This window comes from Dreissena polymorpha, chromosome 1 (genome assembly GCF_020536995.1).
Source record: "Dreissena polymorpha isolate Duluth1 chromosome 1, UMN_Dpol_1.0, whole genome shotgun sequence".
Taxonomy (NCBI): Eukaryota; Metazoa; Mollusca; class Bivalvia; order Myida; family Dreissenidae; genus Dreissena; species Dreissena polymorpha.
In genome coordinates, this window is record NC_068355.1 from 113,254,898 (window position 1) to 113,278,535 (window position 23,638).

The following is a 23,638-nucleotide window of genomic DNA, read 5'->3' on the forward strand; positions in this document are numbered from 1 at the left end:
AATCATTTATATCATTAATATAGCATAATAAACTCACAATTGAAGTGGTTGTATAAATACATACATACATACCATACTACATACATACATACATACATACATACATACATACATACATAAATACATACATACATACATACATACAATACATAACATACATACATACATACATACATACATACATACAGACATACATACATACATACAACATACAATACATACATACATACATACAACATACATACTATACATACAAACATACATACATCATACATACATACATACAACTACATACATACAGACTACATACATACATACATACATACATACATACATACATACATACATACATACATACATACATACATACATACATACATACATACATACATACATACATACAACACTACATACATACATACATACATACATACATACATACATACATACATACATACATACATACATACATACAACATACATACATACATACATACATACATACATACATACATACATACATACATACATACATACATACATACATACATACATACATACATACATACATACATACATACATACATACATACATACATACATACATACATACATACATACATACATACATACATACATACATACATACATACATACATACATACATACATACATACATACATACATACATACATACATACATACATACATACATACATACATACATACATACATACATACATACATACATACATACATACATACATACATACATACATACATACATACATACATACATACATACATACATACATACATACATACATACATACATACATACATACATACATACATACATACATACATACATACATACATACATACATACATACATACACATACATACATACATACATACATACATACATACATACATACATACATACATACATACATACATACATACATACATACATACATACATACATACATACATACATACATACATACATACATACATACATACATACATACATACATACATACATACATACATACATACATACATACATACATACATACATACATACATACATACATACATACATACATACATACATACATACATACATACATACATACATACATACATACATACATACATACATACATACATACATACATACATACATACATACATACATACATACATACATACATACATACATACATACATACATACATACATACATACATACATACATACATACAGACATACATACATACATACATACATACAGACATACATACATACATACATACATACATACATACATACATACATACATACATACATACATACACATACATACATACATACATACATACATACATACATACATACATACATACATACATACATACATACATACATACATACATACATACATACATACATACATACATACATACATACATACATACATACATACATACATACATACATACATACATACATACATACATACATACATACATACATACATACATACATACATACATACATACATACATACATACATACATACATACATACATACATACATACATACATACATACATACATACATACATACATACATACATACATACATACATACATACATACATACATACATACATACATACATACATACATACATACATACATACATACATACATACATACATACATACATACATACATACATACATACATACATACATACATACATACATACATACATACATACATACATACATACATACATGCACGTAAGCAGGCAGGCAGGCAGGCGAGCAGACAGGCAGGCAGGCAGACAAGCAGGCAGGCAGACAGACAGGTAGGCTGACAGGCAGGAAGGCAGACATACAGGCAGGCAGGAAGACACGCGGGCAGGTAGGCAGGCAGGAAGGCACGTAGACACACAGGCAGGTACGCAGGCAGGCAGGCACTGTGGGGCGGGCGGGCTGTTGGACGGGCGGGCTGTTGGGCGGGCTGTTGGGCGGGCGGTTGGTTAGGTGGGCGGGCGGGCGTTCGGTTTTGCGATTGGGCGGGCGGGAGGGCTGGCAGGTAGAAAGACAGGCCGGAAGACAGACATGCAGGCAGGTAAGCAAACAGGCTGACCGTCCAATAAATAAACCCAACGCAAATAAATATGGTAATGCCGAAAACATCCCAACCAAAAATACATTTTTGCTTGTTTACCAGGTGCTTTGTATGTTTGTTACGGTGCAGACCTTTTTAAAAAATATATATACTCCATTACACTGTATAGACTTTTAATAGTTTTTAATTTACCTTCAAATATAATTATTTAATTTACCTTCAAATGTTCTTTTAAATGATTAATATAAATCGTTTTCGCCAAATATTAAATAAACACGTGGACTATGACCAATCTTCATTAAAGCAGACTGGTACAGCAGTTTAATAGAAAGTATTAAACGAAATTATATCGTTTACAAACGTCTGCAATCTTGAAATAGAGTTAGTTTAATTCTTTACGATACCTCGTTATAGGTAGATAAATTAAACAATGTAATTTCAACAAGTATTCAAACGCAGGAATTATTATATCGTTTACAAGCGTAGCAAAAAAAATTGGAATAAATGCCATTTATCAGCCAAATGAAGATGGGGAATATGAATGCTATCACAGGAATTCAGCGCTTTAAAAAAACATATTTCAAGGTTTGCAAATTTAATTATAATACGCATTCACAAAAGATGCATGTTTATACGTATACATATCAAATTATATACTAAAAATGAACAAATGAATATTTACTTGTAAGGATGTCGTTTGTCTATATTTTCCTTTTTACATACACCTTGAATTATATGTGTTTCCCCATAGAAGAAAATGTATTTATTTTATAGCCTTTTCTCAAAATCAGTCAAAATGGCGACTTCATCGAGCATACTAGTTTGTTAGTTAAAAAGACAACCAATTATACAAATAATTTTAGAATATACTTGATATTAATAAAACAAGTTATCGGACTTTGTCAATACAACTTTTGTCTTATAGCATAGCATTAAGCGATGTTCGTAAATATGAGTCCATATATCAGGAATATTCAGTCGATGATGTCAAGCGATGGGGAGCAATGATAACAATAGCAATCGTCTGAAAATGCGTCAACTTGATCATATTTTTGTCAAACCGTACCATGTATTATCCGCGTATGTTTATTCTTTTCTGTTTAACAAAAGTTATTTTATTGATAATAATTTATAATAGCGAGAACTTGATACAGAATGCCCCTTTAGCGTGTTCCGTCAAGAAAGAATATTCTACGTGCATAACATACATGCTATTTTCTATTTTAAAAATGCCAGGCGTATAAAAGTCCACCTCTCCGCCGCCATGTAGAGATGTTAACGGCCGTAACAATTGTACATACAAAGCAGTAAAACCTAATCATTTATATCATTAATATAGCATAATAAACTCACAATTGAAGTGGTTGTATAAACTACTTCACGGAGTTATAATTGCTGCGAGGAATAGCGATGACTGCACCTGTTTACAAGGCAACGTCTTACAGAACTTTGTGTTACGTGTGACGGTTAACATAAAATATAAACAGTATATAATTGTGTTTGGGTAATAGCGCACAATAACTTGACATTTATAATGTGACCTTATTTTGTATTTATTAAAGTGTCTCCGTATGTCTAACATAAACCGTACTATGTATTATCCGCGTATGTTTATTCTTTTCTGTTTAACAAAAGTTATTTTATTGATAATAATTTATAATAGCGAGAACTTGATACAGAATGCCCCTTAACCGTGTTCCGTCAAGAAAGAATATTCTAAGTGCATTACATACATGCTATTTTCTATTTTAAAAATGCATGGCGTATAAAAGTCCACCTCTCCGCCGCCATGTAGAGATGTTAACGGCCGTAACAATTGTACATACAAAGCAGTAAAACCAAATCATTTATATCATTTATATAGCATAATACACTCACAATTGAAGTGGTTGTATAAACTACTTCACGGAGTTATAATTTCTGCGAGGAATAGCGATGACTGCACCTGTTTAAAGGGCAACGTCTTACAGAACTTTGTGTTACGTGTGACGATTAACATAAAATATAAACAGTATATAATTGTGTTTGGGTAATAGTGCACAATAACTTGAAATTTATAATGTGACCTACTTTTGTATTCATTAAAGTGCCTCCGTATGTCTAACATAGCATTGTGTGTTTGTTACTTTGTGCTATCAGAAACGAGACCAAGTAACGCATTTCATTATAAAGATACCATGCATATAAATACATAAACACCTTTCTATTCTTTTTTACTGTTGATTCACCGTTGTAACTTTGTGAGCAGCCCATCATGATTCCTCATGCTGATTCAAGATAAAACAATCTTGACTCATCAAAATCGTCAAGGGGATCAAATTTTCATGACCTGTAGATTGCGTACACCGTCCTGACCTCCATTCACTTTGTCTAGTTCAAGCATCTGATATTCCCAAGATAAAGAGTTTCGTCAAACAATCCTGAATCTCTATCATATAGCGTGTGATAGCATTATCATTTGACGTCTTGTTTTCGTCTGCACCAATACATCACTGGTAAGAAGTAACGATAATGGTATGAATTAACCTCAAATTGCCTTAGATATAATTCATAATATGTACAAATTGCTGTTAGATGGCCATATTTACAGAAGCCATACAAAAAAATACACGTATGAATAAATATTAACTTTTAGATCACACATATAAATTTAACTGTAACATTAAGAAGGTTCGAACTATGCTATTTTAAAATTTGCCTTTGAAGAATAGCCGAGCAAGCTTTTGATCAAATAACAAATAAGTAACACTTTTATTTAGTATAAAATGAAACTTCTTTAAAAGACATTATTAGGAGGTTAATTATGTAAACACTAAATTGCCTTGTACGATACAGGACAGGATGCCCAGAATATTAACTACTTGGTAAATAAAGGCATGGTTATTTATTCAATGCTTAAACAATATTTTAATGAACTATAGACTAGATTTAAAATGGAAATGATTGTAAAATGTATACTTTACTTTTCTGACATGTCTGAATGAAAAAATAACTATACTTGTCATAAAAGAACTAGAAGCATAGCAATGAATGCGCTTAACAGTATCTCACAATGTCCATATAGCGGCCATTTTCATAATTTTTGTTTACCAGGCGACGATTTGTTTAAAAATAACGTTTTATGTTAACTAGAATGGGTTGATGCTATTTAATGTTGCGCGAGTGTGCACTCACACATTTTTGATGAAAGACTCGGAAGTTTGTTCATTTGATTATTTAAAGTATGATACATTTTATTTAATAATGTGTAGTTTTCTGGCATTTGATAAGGTGTTATCAACCGAACAGGCAGGCCCCAAGTGGGTATCAAACGTTTTACGAACGTTGCTTTAACGTAATATTTAGGTCGCAACGACGGCAACCATTACCGAACGTTGCCATAACGTTGCATAAATTTTTTTACCAAGACGTTTCATCATAACGTTGCATGGCGTTTCAGAAACGTTGCATTCTGGTCGCGACATAAGTTACCACTTCCGAACGTTTCTGCAACGTTGCACGCGAAATGTCGGTCTAACATTTGAGAAGGATGTTGCAAGAACGTTGCTTCTAGGTAATTGTGCACTCTTGTACCGTCTGCAGTTTTTTTTGCAGTTTTCTCCCTTTAATCCAGTATCGACGCTAGTTTTTTCATTGAATTCAGTATCGCTACTAGGTGGAATATGTACTTTTTTTTTCAAATAATTAATTTGCTTGTAGGATAACATTAACATGTGTTTACTATCGATCTGTGAACTTTTAACGACAGAAAATTGAAACTAAAAGAAAAATTCTAACCACGTTGTTTAATTTCGCATGTTTACGCATGCGCGAGGCGTCGATTTGAGGTCTTTGTTTTGTTTTGCGGGCCAGTTTGAATGTTTGTGCAAAGAGTGATAGTCGGAAGGATAACCAGAAAATTACCAGTCAAATTCAATATGAAAGTATATATGTGAATCAGAAACTCATCCTTCTTCAAGAAACGAGTGGTAAATTTACAGAACTTTATAATAATACAGTTCCTGCAGCGCATGAATGAAAAGATGATTTCTTGTACATTTTAGAAATTTATTATTTTTAATTTTACAGATTAATTGCTTAAACTTAAAGATGCTTAGAATTAACTTTCACTCAAAATCGCTGGATGAAATAAAATGTTTAAGTTTATGTTTAAGCTAACAAAATTTGCTGAATATAAATGTCGCGATGGTGCAGTGGACGAGGTTCCCGCCTAGCGATCGGGAGTTCGTGGGTTCGATTCAAACTCAAGGTGTTGTATTTATCTCCTCCATAGACACCAAGTACTGTTTCTACCCAGGGAACGGACTCGACAGTGTCCATATCTGCCTATCATACTCGAAAAAGGTTGGCAGTAAACAGAGATAGATAGATAAATGTGTTTTGTTTTTTACATATTTGAACGTCAGTGAAACTTTCATATACACCATTGTGACATCAAAACTGCAACGTTTGAATGCAACCTAAATACAACGTTGCAGCAACGTTGGATGCCCACTTGGGTAATATTTACTGATAGTTAGATATGTGTAAAGGTTTCATTATACAATTTAATTATAAGAATACTTTGCAAACTGTTAAAATGTTAGGCTAGTTTTATACTTACTTTATAATTATTTAACAGCAATACTATTACGGAAGCGAAATGTTCTCATTAAATCACGGACAATCAATGGCGTAGGCGGCCATCTTTGTTACAGTATGTTCTTATATGTTAAACACGCCATTCGGTAATGGCGATTTAGTGTATTTACATCACGAGTCTTTCTTACCATTCCTCATTCAGATCAAACACATTTCTTTTTTCACTTGTGAATCAAAATGTATAATTGCCTGTCCCGGCCATTTCGGTGTTTCGGTCGGAATTGAAAACAAACATAATTTATTTTTTTTGCCTCATCAGTCTTTCAGCAATCATGTCGGTAATTCAGAGTGTTTAAAGATTAGAGTCTTTACATTGAACTTGACATGGTTATTTATTAAGGGACCAGGCTTTCAGCATTGTGCATGCATGCGGAAATACCACCAAACTGACGCATGAGCTGAAACGTACCGTTAGGACATCATGGGACTAGCCAAGGTCAGATGGGAAGGCTTTGAAGAAACATCAACAGACAAAGATAATAAGATACGGTTTAGCGGCTTTTAAACATCGCAAGAAGATTGCTTTCATCATAGGAGTTAGTCAACAGCGTCATCAGCCTCATCCATTTCCAGAAGGTTCGTTTCCATCCGTGTATCAGCGAGACCTCACATCACAGGTCTAAGAACTAACATACGACTTCTAAGACGAAGGTATTAAATAGTTTTCTGAAGAGTTCGAGCGCATCATAATCAAGTTCCCGAAGAAAGACATCATAATCGTCCAAAGTCACAGGAACGCCAAGGTTGGACAAGACGCCTACCAAGGCTGGTAAGGGACCTTAGAAGAGACCAACGGCAGTGGGCTCAGGCTTCGTAAAGTAATCCTTGCAAACCCACTGCAACCATACAAACCGTCGTGAATATCGATCTAGTATGCTCAAAATAGGCTTGTACACAAACATATCTTTTGTATATGTGCCGCAAGTCCATTTTCAGCCAAACGAACAAAATTACATTTCCTGGCGCAGTGATCATGGCGAAGTGGTAACGATGAAGTTAAAGAAAAAAGCTTATTACCAAGAACACATTATATTATTTGGAAAAAACTGGAATACAAAGAGATAGCAGTGGCATTGAGTGACATTTCCAGTACATTTAGGAATCACGTTTGCAGCTCTGAACATCCTAGACAAAGACATCGACACCATCACCAACAACATGAAGGAAGTCTCGCTATCATTAGCCTAACAAGTGCTTGCGAGAAAGAGACTGAATAACAAGACTTTGTGACGGCAGAGATAATCAACCTCTGAGACAAATTAGAGAGCTTAGACATGACAAGTACACCAACCTGTACTTAAAAGAAAGCTTGCTTTATATGGACACGTAATTAGACACGACTTAATGTGTAAGACTGTGATCAATGGTCCACTAGAAAAAGGTTACTGTCGATACCGTCTGATACACCTGATGAACAATGTAAAAGGGTAGACACGTCCCTCCCCTTGTTTTAGCTAATAACAATAGCACACTACATACATGACTGGCGTCCTCCCTTTTTTGAAATATGGAGTAATGGTATTGAGGAGGAGGAGGAGGAGGAGGAGAGGAGGAGGATGTTGATGATGATGATGATGATGATGATGATGATGATGATGATGATGATGATGATGATGATAATGATGATTTATATATAGACAAATGCAACAGCTGTTTCACTTTAAGTTCCAGTATGATTACAACTATGGCAAATAGTTGAAAAATTACAACCAAATATTTCATCACGATAAAGATCAATGCGAAGTTCAACTATTATGAAAACGTCGTTCACGAGCAAGATACATTTGTAATCTAAATATGATAAAAACTTGTTTGTGTAACAATGTTTTGAAGTTGCATAAAATGGGTGTTTTCTATGTAGTAATAGGTTGCAAAACAACACTAAAACACATATATGTTTGGTAAGACAATGGTTAATACATGTATTGGTTAAGTTGTATTGTTATTTTGTTAGAAATGCTGTATGTTTATCAGAACATTGTTGATTTAACAAATTACCGTTGTAACATGGACAACATGAATATAGAACTCAATTAAAAAACATTTTCCTCCCAATTAAACCTTTTTTTCCACGAGACAGCGAAATGGTTCCCGAGAGCAAAACTGACGATCTCACGATGTTTCTGTGTCGCTAAGCGACGATCCAGTACTAGCCCATGAATGATTTGGTCGCTTCGGCCACCGTGTAGAGCCTTCGAAGACTAATTGGAATGAAAGCTTTGGCATCTACGTTTTTCAAAGTTGTTAAACCCGGACGCCGGATGTCGTAATTGGGAGACTTTCAGGATGTACGGTACACTTTCGGCATTATTTCGGAATTATCAAGAGCCCATTGTAATTGACACGTCATCTTCGAAAAGCCCTATGCAAGGCTTCTTTATGCTTAATCGACATGATCCTGCTGGGTGCGATGTTAAAGCAGAGAGCTCCACAAAAATGACAAGTACATAATTATAATTCTGGTAGAAGTTATGTCTCAGAAATGTACATGGATGTTTAACCGAGGCAAATGCGTTCAAGCATTCGCCGAGTGTCAACTTAAGGAACGCCAATCAATATATAAAATATTACATATAGGCCGTCTGTTTAACGACAGTTTACTCAGTGGCACACTTGAAATAAATTGAAAGATTTATCTTGGTACAAGGCTGTAGGTATCTAAAGAAAACGAGTATTGGTAAAAATAATACTTCGTCGAGTTAAGAAGAGATTTATACTCTGGAAGTCAAACCTGAAACAAATCGCACCATAGGAGATCCTATCAATGGTAATATAGTAAAATCAAGTTATAATGTAAACGCAAGCTATTCAGCGGATATAAGCAATGTCTTTGATGTTCCATAAAAAAAAACATTATCGTTTAAATTTATCAATTATGGATTTGGATATCGACCTTTTCACGTTTTATATATTGACAAAAATTGCAAAAATTGTTTCAGATTTCCACATTTTCGTTTTAGTTATTTGAAAACAGAAATAGATGACACGTTAAATGCTCTAAAATATCAATTATATGCATCTGTTGACGATTAAAAAAACCTGAAAATTATAACGCGTTACAAACATAAAACTATTGTTTAATTTGGAAAGTTTTTTGTTATCGTTATCTTGTGTGGCATTACGAGGATTCCTATATAAAGTATAAAATACAAATATAACTAAACATGCATGCATGGCCGAGTGGTTAAAGGGCTAGACTTTTACTCCGAGAGTCATTTGTTCGAGCCAAATTGTTAACGTTTTTGTCTTTCTTTATTTTATTTTTATTTTATACTGGAACTCATTCGATGTTTACATTTATGAATTTGGAGCATTTAATAACACACTTTAATCCATGCCTAAATCTGTGAAAAGGTTCTTAAAAATAAAGTTGCTTTATTGGCATCTTCCAAAATCCATAGTAGCTATTAAGATTCAATCGGTATCTAAAACAATTGTATGCAACTGTGAGCGCGTGTTTAACAGCACTTCAATTTAGTAATATAGTATCAAATACATGTTATATCACATGTTTATCTAAGACGTATTTTACACCGACGTTTAACTGCTTTTAGTCGAAATGAAGCTTCAAGTACCTATAAATTGGTGTTTGTTTTCATAAATCCAGCTAAGATATTTGTTAGCTACCATAGGTTTCCGCATTAGCAAATACATATTCAGAGTGATCTAATTGATGTACACGCATATCGCTATATTGTCCGAAGTCAATCGCAATATCAATCTAACAGTTTATTGGTGAGCAAACCTCTAGAACGCATAGTGCCCCAATAAAAAACAAAAACGAACATGTAGTTCGGCAAATATTTCGATATTCGACCAATAAAATATCGGCAACTCTTCTGCAATCTTTTGAACACGATCGGCTTATTTAATAAAAAAATGTATTTATTGTATCTTTATGTTTACCAAAGTCTTTATTTAGCGTCTCTTCGAATGCATGCATAACACCAGTACACAACCTTGCTCCGCATATTATTCAGTTAATTATTTTTTCGGCAACACGTATAATAAGCCTCTTGCCTGCAGTGGACACCAGCCTTTACTGCAGTTTTGATGGATATATTGCCCTAAAATCGGGTTTGTTTTGGTAGCGTATATGTAGATATAGTTTGTTGGCCCGTCGGATCGAGGTCACTGTTAATAATAGAGAGGTTACAAAAATCATTAACCGGTAAACCTTTTTTTCGTTACCGGTTATTAACCAGTTAACCGAAACGCCGTAAGTAGTTAAAATGATTTAGAGTACGTAAAAATGTCATACCGCTCGAACCGCTCTGTAGTAACAAAAGTAATTTCAAATTTGAAATCGCTTGCGTTGATAACATGCCAGTTTCGTAAAAAAATGTATTATACAATTTATTTAAATAATTTTGTAAATGTATGCTTTATATTTTTTTTCTAGGCAAAAGCATAGGATTAAAAGATTAAAGAACAACACAAGGTTCATTTTCACGAGTTATTAACTTATTTTTTGGTTGGGCCGCTTATATTACGTTCGCGTCGTATCGCTTACAAAAATGGTGTTCCTTTGGTCATTCTGTTTTAATTTTTGAAACTCAAATTGGCTTAATATAGAAATGATTTTTCCTTTCAATTCGACGTGAAGTAAGTCATGTGTGTTTAACAAATCCGCATCTCTTCGTATTCGATAATTGCATATTTTGTTGTTTGCATGTTAGCGTTTGTAGCCGAAGTAGTATCGTTTGATATTTATTATACAATTAAAAAAAGTGTGTAAAATGAAGGACACGGATGCAAATTAGATTAATTTTGAACGAAATGTAAGTTGAATATTTAATATAAATCAGTACATTTATTTATTAGCGAAGTATTTTCTAAGTATTATGATCTCAAATACTGATAGTTACGTATGTTTGTTAACGTACTACATCGCGCAAATTTTAAGCAATTACACAAATACAAAATTTAACGGTTTTATTTGTTTAAATATTTTCAATTGATGTTGAATTATTTAACAAGTTAATACTTTGCTTTCTTAAATAGTACTTGCATCGGAAGGTAATGTTGGAATCATTGGACGTACATTATCATAATGATATTAATTTTTGATAAACAAAAACGACGTTAACTCGTCAAGATTTTAACTACGAATGCATTTCTTGATAAAATTGTTACTTATAAACACGGTATTTTCGTAACAAAACATAAAAATAAGCCGTCCAATGTATCAACTGTTTATTATCGCGAGTTCAATAAACGTATCAATTACGTCTTCGCTAATAGCTCCCACTCACCGCAGTTCGCTAGTGTCAGTTATCAAAACGTACCCCCTTTTTGTTATCACAAAGTTATTGATTATTTGCTTTATTACTTTGATTGTTGACACGATATTTATTAACGCCGATGGTGCGGCGTTTTGTTTTAACTAGTCACTAGCGCAAGTTGGCAGTATGTCATGCGAAAAAAGTAAAATTGTACGAATTATTCCATGAAAAAAAAATCAAATATTTTTGTCCAGGTTAACCTTTTCCCGAAAATGTAACCGGTTAACTGGTTGTTTCGGTAGGTTTACCGGTTAACCAGTTAACCTCTTGCATCCCTAGTTAATAAACATATAAGAACATTTTTCTCTCAATAAAGATTTCTTTGATGCGGGTATTAAGCAGACTTTGAGTGTTGAGCTTGCTTAAATGCCGATATAGCTTAGGATTTCATGTTACCTAGTAGGGTAAGGAAAGGGTCATATTCACTTAAATTGAGTAACGGTATATATATACTTTGACATTATTATCGTGTAAAAGTTAATATTGGTATTGAATATTTATCTTTATTATTTTCCTACACTGCTGTGCCAAAGGAATACAATTTAAATAACGACAAACTGAAAGTAATTGTCTTTTTAGGCACTTAATACCACGCAAAGTAAATTTGAGAGATATTGTGTGTGGTGTGTGTGTGTGTGTGTGTGTGTGTGTGTGTGTGTGTGTGTGTGTGTGTGTGTGTGTGTGTGTGTGTGTGTGTGTGTGTGTGTGTGTGTGTGTGTGTGTGTGTGTGTGTGTGTGTGTGTGTGTGTGCGTGCGTGCGTGCGTGCGTGCGTGCGTGCGTGCGTGCGTGTGTGCGTGCGTGCGTGTGGCGTGTGTGCGTCCGTGCGTGCGTGCGTGTTTGTGTGTGTGTGCGTACGTGCGTGCGTGCGTGCGTGCGTGTGTGTCATTCCGTCCTTGTGGTTTGAACTTCTAAAGTTAACGTTTCTGGAGCAAACTACTTTAACATTATTGTTTAAGCGACATAAATGAAACGTTGATATTCAAGATAGAATATCACCATTCTCCGTGAGTCACCCATTCCCGAGTTATTTGATCTTAACCATAGCTCAGTGATGTGATGATATAAACAATGTTTTTGACCAAGTTATAGTGTTCCCTGTGTGTTCTATGTTAAAAACGTGTTTTGACTACTTTTTCACTTTGCATTTGTGTGATTTTTATGGGTTTATGGAAGTGTTCTGGATAGATATCGGATAACACACTGATCATTGCATTACTTTAAACAGTGTATCCCCCACTCGAAACATGTTCACTTTATTTGCCCAATACACAAAACATTATTTTGAAGGCGGTTATTTATATTATGACCGGACGTGTGATACAATCTTAAAAAACCCATATATTATTAATTTGCCATATGTTTTATAAGTTCATATTTGAATATTTAGTTCTTTTAAAACAAACAGTTTCATTTGTTGATGTTGATATTACTCAATTAAATTTCATAACTTACATGCTAAAAGCGTCCTATGCTTACAAAAATTGGAAACTTTCAATAAACAGATCAAATAAAAGATGATTTTAGAAGAATTTCAGAATTTTTGAATGGCATTATGTCGAAACTATATTATAATATTATATTTAAGATGAACTTAATGTTATGTATATTTGTTTCAAGTGAACAATTAAAGATATGAACAAAACTTCATAGATCACAAGCTTAAATGCGTTTCCTATTTACTTTTAAGTAAGAACTGTTATTTTACATGCATGGTTTTATATATCTTGAATAAATTAAGTTACATTTAGATACATTAAAACTAAATAATAACATATGTCCGAGTTTTTATAAGTGTGTATAAATGTACAATGATCACAGAAAATGTTGTTTTATATACCTATATTTCAGCGAAACAAGAGGACCTTTAGCCCATGTTGCTCACCTGAAACTGCGGTTAAAAGAACTGTTATACTAGCGATCTTTCCGAAATCATTTCGAAATGTGCCGAAATATACTTATTACAAATGTTCTGGGCAAGTTTCATGAAGATCGTAGAGGGCTCGCGTAGAGGAAAGATGATTGAGTGGAGGTCGTGAATGAGTCGCGTGGGGGTCGTGTTTTATCGACAAGAGGTCGAGAAGAAGTCGTGTATACCCTTTTCGGTCGAGCTTGGTCAGGAAATTTTGGTGATCGTGATGATCGCGTTGATCGGATCGGCAGTTTTCTCCAAAATAAGGCTTCAATGTGTAAGGGACTTGTAACCTAATTTATATATGTTAATATTTAAATGTGTTTTCAACGGATTAATTATACCGAAAGGCAAAAAAATAGCCCCCCCCCCCAAAAAAAAGCACTTGTTTAGTTCATTATTGGTCCGAGTGGTATGCTTTAAACATACGTTTTATAGGACATAGACCGAGACAGAAACGAATGCTTTTGACAGTTTTCACTTGGTACATGTAAGGACAATACGTAACTTCTAGGATGGAGACAGTTTTGTCACCAGTGGCATGACTTGCGCAAACTTGGTGAAGACCCACCAATTACCAAACCTCTCAGCCGTCCGGTTGCAGAGAAGATATGGACAAGTTGGCCCTTATATGGAGCTTCTGAAGTTAAAATCTGTAATCTATCTTGCTCTGTTCGAGAACATATCTCGAGAGCATCTTGCTCAGTTTCAACTTGTAATTGTGGAGTGTTTAACAGTGTCCAAATGTTTGTCAGACAATATCATTTTGTGCGTTAAATTGTGTCTGACACATTATTCCGAGTATGCATTCTACTAATATTGCAATGATTTATATGTGTATGTAAGAAACTGATTCTATTAAAGAACACATCACGTGCTATTGACTGTTGCATTCTTTTGAATGAAAACGAATATTACAATAGCACTTTAATGTTTTCACCCGCCCCCATCACCACTTTATGGAGGTCAAGACATAATGATTTTCTGTTGTCAATTTGTTTGTCTGTCCGTCAGATGTTTGTAAAACGCGAGACTGTTTTAGTATTGCAACGATAATGATGGAAGCTTATAAACATGATGAACATTATTTCACCAACTTCACCAAAATTGCAACTTCGATTTCACCTGTTTTAGGTTCACCGACGGGCAATTATTACGTCAGACTTCTTGCACGAATTGAATATTAAAAACCATTCGAGATAACAAAATACATCAACTTCAAAATTAATTGGTAGATATTTGTAGGTTCCATGTTGGGAGAGGACAGTGCATCAGTTCCATAATTCGTGCTTTCATAATTGTAGTGCGACTAGTCACAACAAAGTGCGGGCTATTCTATTCACTCATGTGTCGGCGTCTGTGTAATGCTCGTGAGCATGTATAAGTTCAACATCAATGTTTCAAATTTCTAGAATGATTTTTAAATTGATGCTTCTTAAATGTATTTTGATTCGTTGTGTGAGTTCACTAAATGAGTTTCTTTTAATTCAGCGGATTAGTGCCCTTTTGTACCCATATCCAGACTTGGCAAGTCGGGTCGATAATTTTATTTGTTTTAATATAAGAAAAGTTTCAACTAATAAACTTTATTTTGTTTGGAAGTATTGTGGTGAAATTTGTTGTTTAGCTGGTATACATGATGTATTAGGTTGTTTTTTGCATTTCGTAACATTCAGGTTACTGTTAAGGACTGTGAACACATTCTGCTCTTTTCCTATTGCGAATGCAGATTCATTGAAATACCAATAAAATAACTGAAAACAACTATTTTGAAAAAAAATCAAGTTGTTCGCTATCTCAATGTTTTTAGGCTTCAGGTAATCTCGTCTATAACTTACTATGTATTTTCACAGATATGCACCATCATAATTTTGTCATTCTATGCTATGAAAGGCAGAACACGTGCACTACACTATAAAAGCAGAAAACAACAGTCAGGCATTGGGACGTATTTTGTTATATTTTTTTTTGTAATACCTTATCTTAAAGAATATAAAAACCATTAACAAGAAACCTCAAATATAGGTAAAACGCTTTGCGCGTATGTGAAGTGCTTATTTGTATGTTAAGAGTTATTACATTAGTGAACTTCCATTACTTCAGTTTTCCCAGAATACAAGTTCATTGGGACAGCATGCTTTTAATTAAGCCCCCAATCTCTGTTTAAAACAGATGCAGTGATAACTTCAATAAGAATTTAAACTAAGACATATGACGATAACCTTTTCCTGTTGTCTTATCTTTATTTTAAATATGCTGTCAAACAATCTGCTACTTCGAAATCAGTAAAAGTAGTTATTGTTATAAAATGTGCACATAACTCAAAAAGCTACCTTTCGACAAATTGTTAATTCTGACTTATTTATAATAACAACATTCACATATTCATCGTTTATACTTCCAGTAACAATTTTCATAGTTATAATTTTCAAATATTAAGGTTTAAAATAACAGAACACAGCAAACATTTCAAGTTTCTTTTCATCCCTCCATTGCCTATATAGCAAACAAACAAAAACGCTGTTTATAGTTCAGGCCACTGGGACTCCAAAACGGCTGTTCATGTATTATTATATTTAACAAAATAATCATCATCAAGCCGTCAAACATACATCACATACTTCAATCTTTTTCAGTCATCATACAGTGACAATCTATGTAAATTAAGTTCAATACATATATCAATTATTCAATTCCGTATAGAATGTCCATAATATGAAAAATTGACAAATAACTATGACAAGAGGGCCATCAGGCCCTAAGGCGCTCACCTGAAAGCCAAAGGAACTAGACTATTCTGAAAAAAATGCAAGCTGATTCATGAAGATTATTTTGGACCAAAACAGTGACTTTTAACATGTTTTTTATATTTGACCTTGTGACCTAGTTTTTGAACTCATATGACCCAGCTTCAATCTCTGGCAAAATTTCATTGGGACAAATGTTCTGACCAAGTTTCATGAAGATTGGCCAATAAATGTGGCTAATATAGTGTCAACAAGTTTTCACTAAAGCCATATAAGGACAACGCCCCCCCCCCCCCTGGCGGCCATGTTTTTCAACAAACCATAACCATTTCCAAACTCACTCAAGCTATTGTTAGAACAAATGTTCAGATCAAGTTTCATAAAGATTGGATAATAAATGTGACTTCTAGAGTGTTAACAAGGTTTTGTAGTAAATAGCCATTTAAGGAAAAATGCCACGCTCCCTTGCAACCATGTTTTTTAACTGATCTCAACCATTTTTGAACTTAGCCCAGATATTATAAGTTCAAATATTCTGACCAAGTTTTATGAGCATTGGACCACAAATGTGACTTCTAGAGTGTTAACAAGGTTTTACCATACAGTAAAGCCATTTAAGGAAAACTGCCCCGCCCCATGGCGGCCATGTTTTTCATTCAATTGGAACCATTTTCGAACTCGTCCAAGATATTATTGAGACACATGTTTTGACCAAGTTTCATGAAGATTGGACTAAAAATGTGACTTCTAGAGTGTTAACAAGGTTTTACTATAGCCATATAAGGAAAACTGCCACGCCCCCTGGCGGCCATGTTTTTCAACCAACCGGAACCATTTTTGAACTCGTCCAAGATATTATTGGCACACATGTTCTGACAAAGTTTCATGAAGATTGGACTAAAAATGTGACTTCTAGAGTGTTAACAAGGTTTTACTAAAGCCATATAAGGAAAACTGCCACGCCCCCTGGCGGCCATGTTTTTCAACCAACCGGAACCATTTTCGAACTCGTCCAAGATATTATTGGGACACATGTTCTTACAAAGTTTCATGAAGATCGGACAATAAATGTGACTCCTAGAGTGTTAACAAGGTTTTACTATAGCAAACTGCCACGCCCCCTGGCGGCCATGTTTTTCAATCAACCGGAACCATTTTCGAACTCGTCCAAGATATTATTGGGACACATGTTCTAAGTAAGTTTCATGAAGATTGGACAATAAATGTGGTCTTTAGAGTGTTAACAAGGTAAATGTTGACGACGCACGACGGACAAAAGGCGATCACAACAGCTCACCATGAGCACGTTGTGCTCAGGTGAGCTAAAAATAACATACACTATATACCGTGCAAGTTCCCAAGGCTGAATGACAAAAACTGACCACTGTTCAACCATGCACGAATATCCTCATGCTTCTACAGCGCCTCAAGCAGCAAACTCATTCTGAAGGGAAAGTAATTTTCGACTCATTCAATACATTTCAAACGTCGAAAATTATATGTACTGGTTAAACATCCGCAAGTATTTAACTTAAAGCAATTGTCAATTACCTTTTTAATACACACAATAAGATAAAACACAGCATTCATTATACTTCTGATTAATGATTGATATGTACAGCGCCTTGAAACGTTCAATGTATATATATATTTATTTATTTATGTGTTTATTTATTTATTTATTTTTTATTTATTTTTTATGAATATTTCTCTTATGGTTCAACATAATCTTTGATTTCATGAGTAAGGCTGTTGTGCACGTAATTATTCTAGACCTGCGTAAATGACATTTATCTTCGAAACAATATGCTATCATAAGTATATTTCGTATTATGATTAAGTTTGACAGAAAGGTATTCATACAAAACACACAGAGCTATTAATATTAATTCTTGTTACCTGTTAATCGACGATAAATATTGCAAATATTGAATAAGTCTACAGTATCCAAATATGACACATGTTAATTATATTTCAATATACATTATCGTTAAATAACATTTAACTGACATTGTACATTAGGAATCATTATACATATGTTTCTAGCAAACTATCCTCAACTGTAACTAACATTGGAAAAGTTGTTGATGCGCTTAATGTAAATGATGGCACAAACTTATACCCTGCTAAAAATGACATCGAGCTATATATTCGCAAAGTTAAATGATGATGAATAACGACCATGTTTGTCCATTGAACATATTTCCCTTAAATAATTATGTGAGGGAACATGCCGAACAATTATACAGATATCAACGATTATACAGATATCAACGATTATACAGATATCAATGATTATACAGATATCAATGATTATACAGATATCAACGATTATACAGATATCAACGATTATACAGATATCAATGATTATACAGATATCAACGATTATACAGATATCAACGATTATACAGATATCAACGATTATACAGATATCAACGATTATACGATATCAACGATTATACAGATATCAATGATTATACAGATATCAATGATTATACAGATATCAACGATTAAACAGATATCAACGATTGTACAGATATCAACGATTATACAGATATCAACGATTATACAGATATCAACAATTATACAGATATCAACAATTATACAGATATCAACGATTATACAGATATCAACGATTATACAGATATCAACGATTTATGGTTCTAAACGTTGACATACTTTGAACTATATCGCGTTAGATACAACATTACATGATCTATAAAATGTGCAGGTTCTTCACCAAGAAATGTATCTTAACATAATTAAAATGTTAAGGTTAATATGGTAATTAAGTATTTTAAATTCAACAACTGTCTTTCGAAAAAACAAAAATTGTCAATATATCCATGCCATTTGAGGGCGTTTTCCAAATATTTAAGTGTTGAATAAATAGCATAAGCTAAAAGCACATGAAACAATCTCGTTAAACAAAAAAAAGGATTTAACTAATAAATAAATATATCTATATCGGAATGCAACCTAGAAATTCGCCATTTATTACCAAGAGAGTTGAGATTGAGAAACCGTTAAATCTGTGCACATATGCTTTTTCTAGATCTTATTTTCTCTAAAAACAATCATTTCTTGCAAAGGTAACTCGTTGAAAATTTATATTGGAAAGTTTTGATTTTGTTTTTGTTTCTTTCCCAAAAATAGTTCATCTGAAGAAATAACTTTGTCAAGTAAAACAAGTACTTTGTATATTTTTTTAAATTTAAACACACACTTAAAAAATATTTTTTTTTATATAATATTGAAACACCCGGATCAGCTTAGTTCCCCCAAATCTTACACAATTAGGTCATAATGACATATAATTCTTCAAAAATTACAAGGTTTAAAGGAATATGCCCAAGAATGATTTTTAAGACAAGAACAGCAATTCCCAAAACACCAAATAAGTGCTTGTGCAATCTTTTCTGATAATAAGAAATATACAAGTAACGATTCTACAAGTGCAACCGCAACTAATAGACAAATAAATGATGCAAAATTATTTATTGATAGGTATATTTCTAACCAAGCCCTTTCTAAAATAAAATTTTTAGCCTCCATTCCACAAATACAGAGAATTTTTATAAACATTACAGTAGCGGAAGCACAAATGCAACTATTGCACATATAGTTTTGCCTATTAAAACATGTACAACAGCAGCGACAACAGCAGCGACCACGGCAGCTAAGCGTTATAGTTGCAATACTACATAATATAATAAAATAACCCAGTAATATCCACCAATCACAAACGGTATTTAGAAAACCATTGTTTTTTCCGATGAAACATGGCTCGAAAACACAAAAAGCCTTTTTAAATTTCTGGACCTCTCCCACAAAACCTATGTACACAAACACATTCACCAAATACAAACCAAGCATGGTTCCTATACAAAATAAATGAAAGCAAACAACAAAAAAACGGTTTGACTGCAAAGAAGTAGAATGTTTGAAATCGACTGGTTCGTCTGATCCAGTTATGCATTCTGTTACAAAATGCTCACAATTTCGGACAAATATATGGTAGCCTTTATTGTCTTCTTCTGGCAGTGTGTTTCGTTTTTCTTTTTCTTTTTCCATTGCCTTTTTTGCTTCATCTGCACGTCTAAGAGTTTCTTTATGGTTGTGTTTTCGTTTGATGTAGTTATATTTCGTGACCGTATGCAGTTTGGTTTGTCTTTTTGGTCTATCTGGACTATCTTGCAAATAATGTTCTATGACAGGAATTGGATCATCTTTTTGTGGAACGTCTATGACTGTTATATCTGCGTTTCCATCTTTGACTTCACTGATGTTTGTCACAATAGCGTGATGATCAAGTAATAGTCCGGACCAACCTTGTAATGGGACTGCAATATGATCGCCTGCGGTTAAATTAAGTTCTGCAGGTGGTTTTTCATAGTTTGAACATGATTCTGTGAGACATTTCGTTTTGTAGATCTTGATGGCTTTGGAACACATAAAACACGAATCCATGTTTGGTGATTCATTTTTTTCACGACCTGTGCGAAAAAAATGCAATAATTAAACTGACATTGTTGAGACAACCACCTTTTCGCTATTTAACATAATCACGTTAGTGAGGAAGTTCATAACAATTTTGCAAGTAAGTTTTTAATATCTCGTTTTTAACTAAGTTCTGACACATTTTTAAATCTTTTTTAATTGTAAGTGAATGTATTATTCTAAAAAACAGACTGTGTCTATCTGAATTGCAGACCGTTGTTAGTAAAACATTAACCTTGTTCACAATTGTCTGGTCGTTCGCTTTGATTATCTGATTGAATTTGTCCTGTCTTTTGGCCTATATTAGTGTCCCCGCCTGTTTGGAGATCATTTAAATGATTCTGTTCTGCCATTGTGCTGAACTTCTTAAACAGAAATATAAAAAATAAATAAACATGCCATGTTTACAATATGCAGGAAGATACACGTGTTCCTTATGACAGGTAAAATAAAATATTCCAGCAATGATATAATATTTTACACAGTTATTGTTTAAATAATGTTTAAAGATTTTTTTTAATAAAGACGACGTGTTGTTGAAATTTGTTTTAATTTTATTGCAACGTGCCTAAAGAAATACCGTTCTGGTGATCTTGCGTGTACATAACACTTGAATACTTTAACTGATAGTTCTTCTTTATATAGCTTTTATTTTGAATCGTGATGCAGAGAAGTTAATTTTTCTTCACACTTAATGGTTTCGAGACTAATTCTGTGCCACGTGTGAGCTATGGAACTCATGAAACCGGCTTTATCCCGAATTGTGTTTTTGTATTGACCTTTCCAATGCGTTAACCAGATATATATTATTATTATTTGCATGTTTTTGTCGTTGGTGTGTATTCGGTGTTTTTAATTTTTGTAAATGTGCCAGTAAGTGAATACCGCCAGACAAAGTGTTAGGTTTGAAGCTTCAGCAAACCAGTTCAAGACCCAGTGCTTTTAATTGAAAGTTCCATGGCGGTAACCTCTTGTTTATTCATGTTTGTAAGTTTTTTATGAACGTTTGTCGAGTGCATCGATCCCGTGTCGCACTGATATGTAATTGGCTCTAAACGGCCGTATTTCTGCTGTTGCAGTAGAAGTTAACTATGTATGTGTATTTGTTCAATTTTCCTAGTGTTCTTGTGGATCCAAGTATAAGAACTCCAAATTGTGCAGTATACCTTATAGAATGATTTATATTTCATACGCAATTTATAAATGTACTAAAATATTACACATAAATGTGCCTTTTCATTTTCTTGCCGTTTATTTTCAGTTTAATGTATAAATAATAAGAGTTTCGGTTCCCATGTAATCAGTACAAAACAAACCTGGAATTTATTTAAAAATAACCTGAAGCAATCATATCATTAAAAAAGTGGCAAAATTGTCATATGTGTGAAGATAAATGACCAGGGTAGGGTAATTTTTCAAAATATTTTTCAGACGAAGTTATTTTGAGTACCATGTTATTTTGAGTACCGTTGAAAAGTCAAGCTCTGCGTAACAGATAAAATTGACCATTAACCAGTGCAACCATATTGGTATAAGCTGCATAATTATTTATTTTTATTTTTTGTTCTTCTTCTTATTATTATTATATTTAGAAGTAGTAGTAGTAGTAGTAGTAGTAGTAGAAATAGTAGTAGTAGTAGTAGCAGTAGTAGCAGCAGTAGCAGCAGCCGCAGCAACCGCAGCGGCAGCAGCAGCAGTAGCAGTAGTAGTAGTAGTACTAGTAGTAGTAGTAGCAGTAGTATACTGTTCATCTGTTGAGTCGCGGTACTTAATCTTATTCTCGGAAATAAAACATCCAAATGCAACTTACCAATCAAATGAAATATTTTTCATTTAATCCCATCATAATTTTTATCAGAAATGATAAAAAGAGTATAAAATTTACAAAGAAAACGAAACAACGGCGATAAATACGAATAGCTATCGGCCATTTTGTCCTAGTTTATAGACCAGTTCACGCGTGACGTCACGCGCACCTGCGTGTTTACATCCGGGCTACATTGGTAGTCAAAAGAAAGATACAATCAATGGGGAGAAATAGAGCGTGATCGGTTATATTTAAACGATTATATTTAGATTTTATTTTTCAACATGCCAACAAGTTGTTCTTCGCTACTGAAACAAATAAGATTGAACACAATGAATAAATAGATCAATTCCAAATAAAAAACATTAACAAATTAACCATAATGGTATTTGTCTGGGCAGGGACCTTTACCCTGGTCCAGGAAAACTAACATGTTGACACATTAAATAAACATTTAATTCAATAAAATGCAATAGTTTTCATTTGATTGTTTGCATCAATCTTAAAATCGTTTAAGCCTTTGTATTCCGGTGTTTTGATCAGATATTGTCCAGACCAGGGACCTATATTTGTTTGTATAGGTCCCTGTCCAGACCTAA

The 23,638-nt window shown here is 33.7% G+C and overlaps 1 pseudogene; it reads right to left on the reverse strand.

Moving 5' to 3' along the window:
* Positions 1 to 16,315: 16,315 nt before the first annotated feature.
* Positions 16,316 to 23,638, reverse strand: part of LOC127845405 (vacuolar protein sorting-associated protein 35-like) — a 31,537-nt pseudogene continuing 24,214 nt past the window's right edge.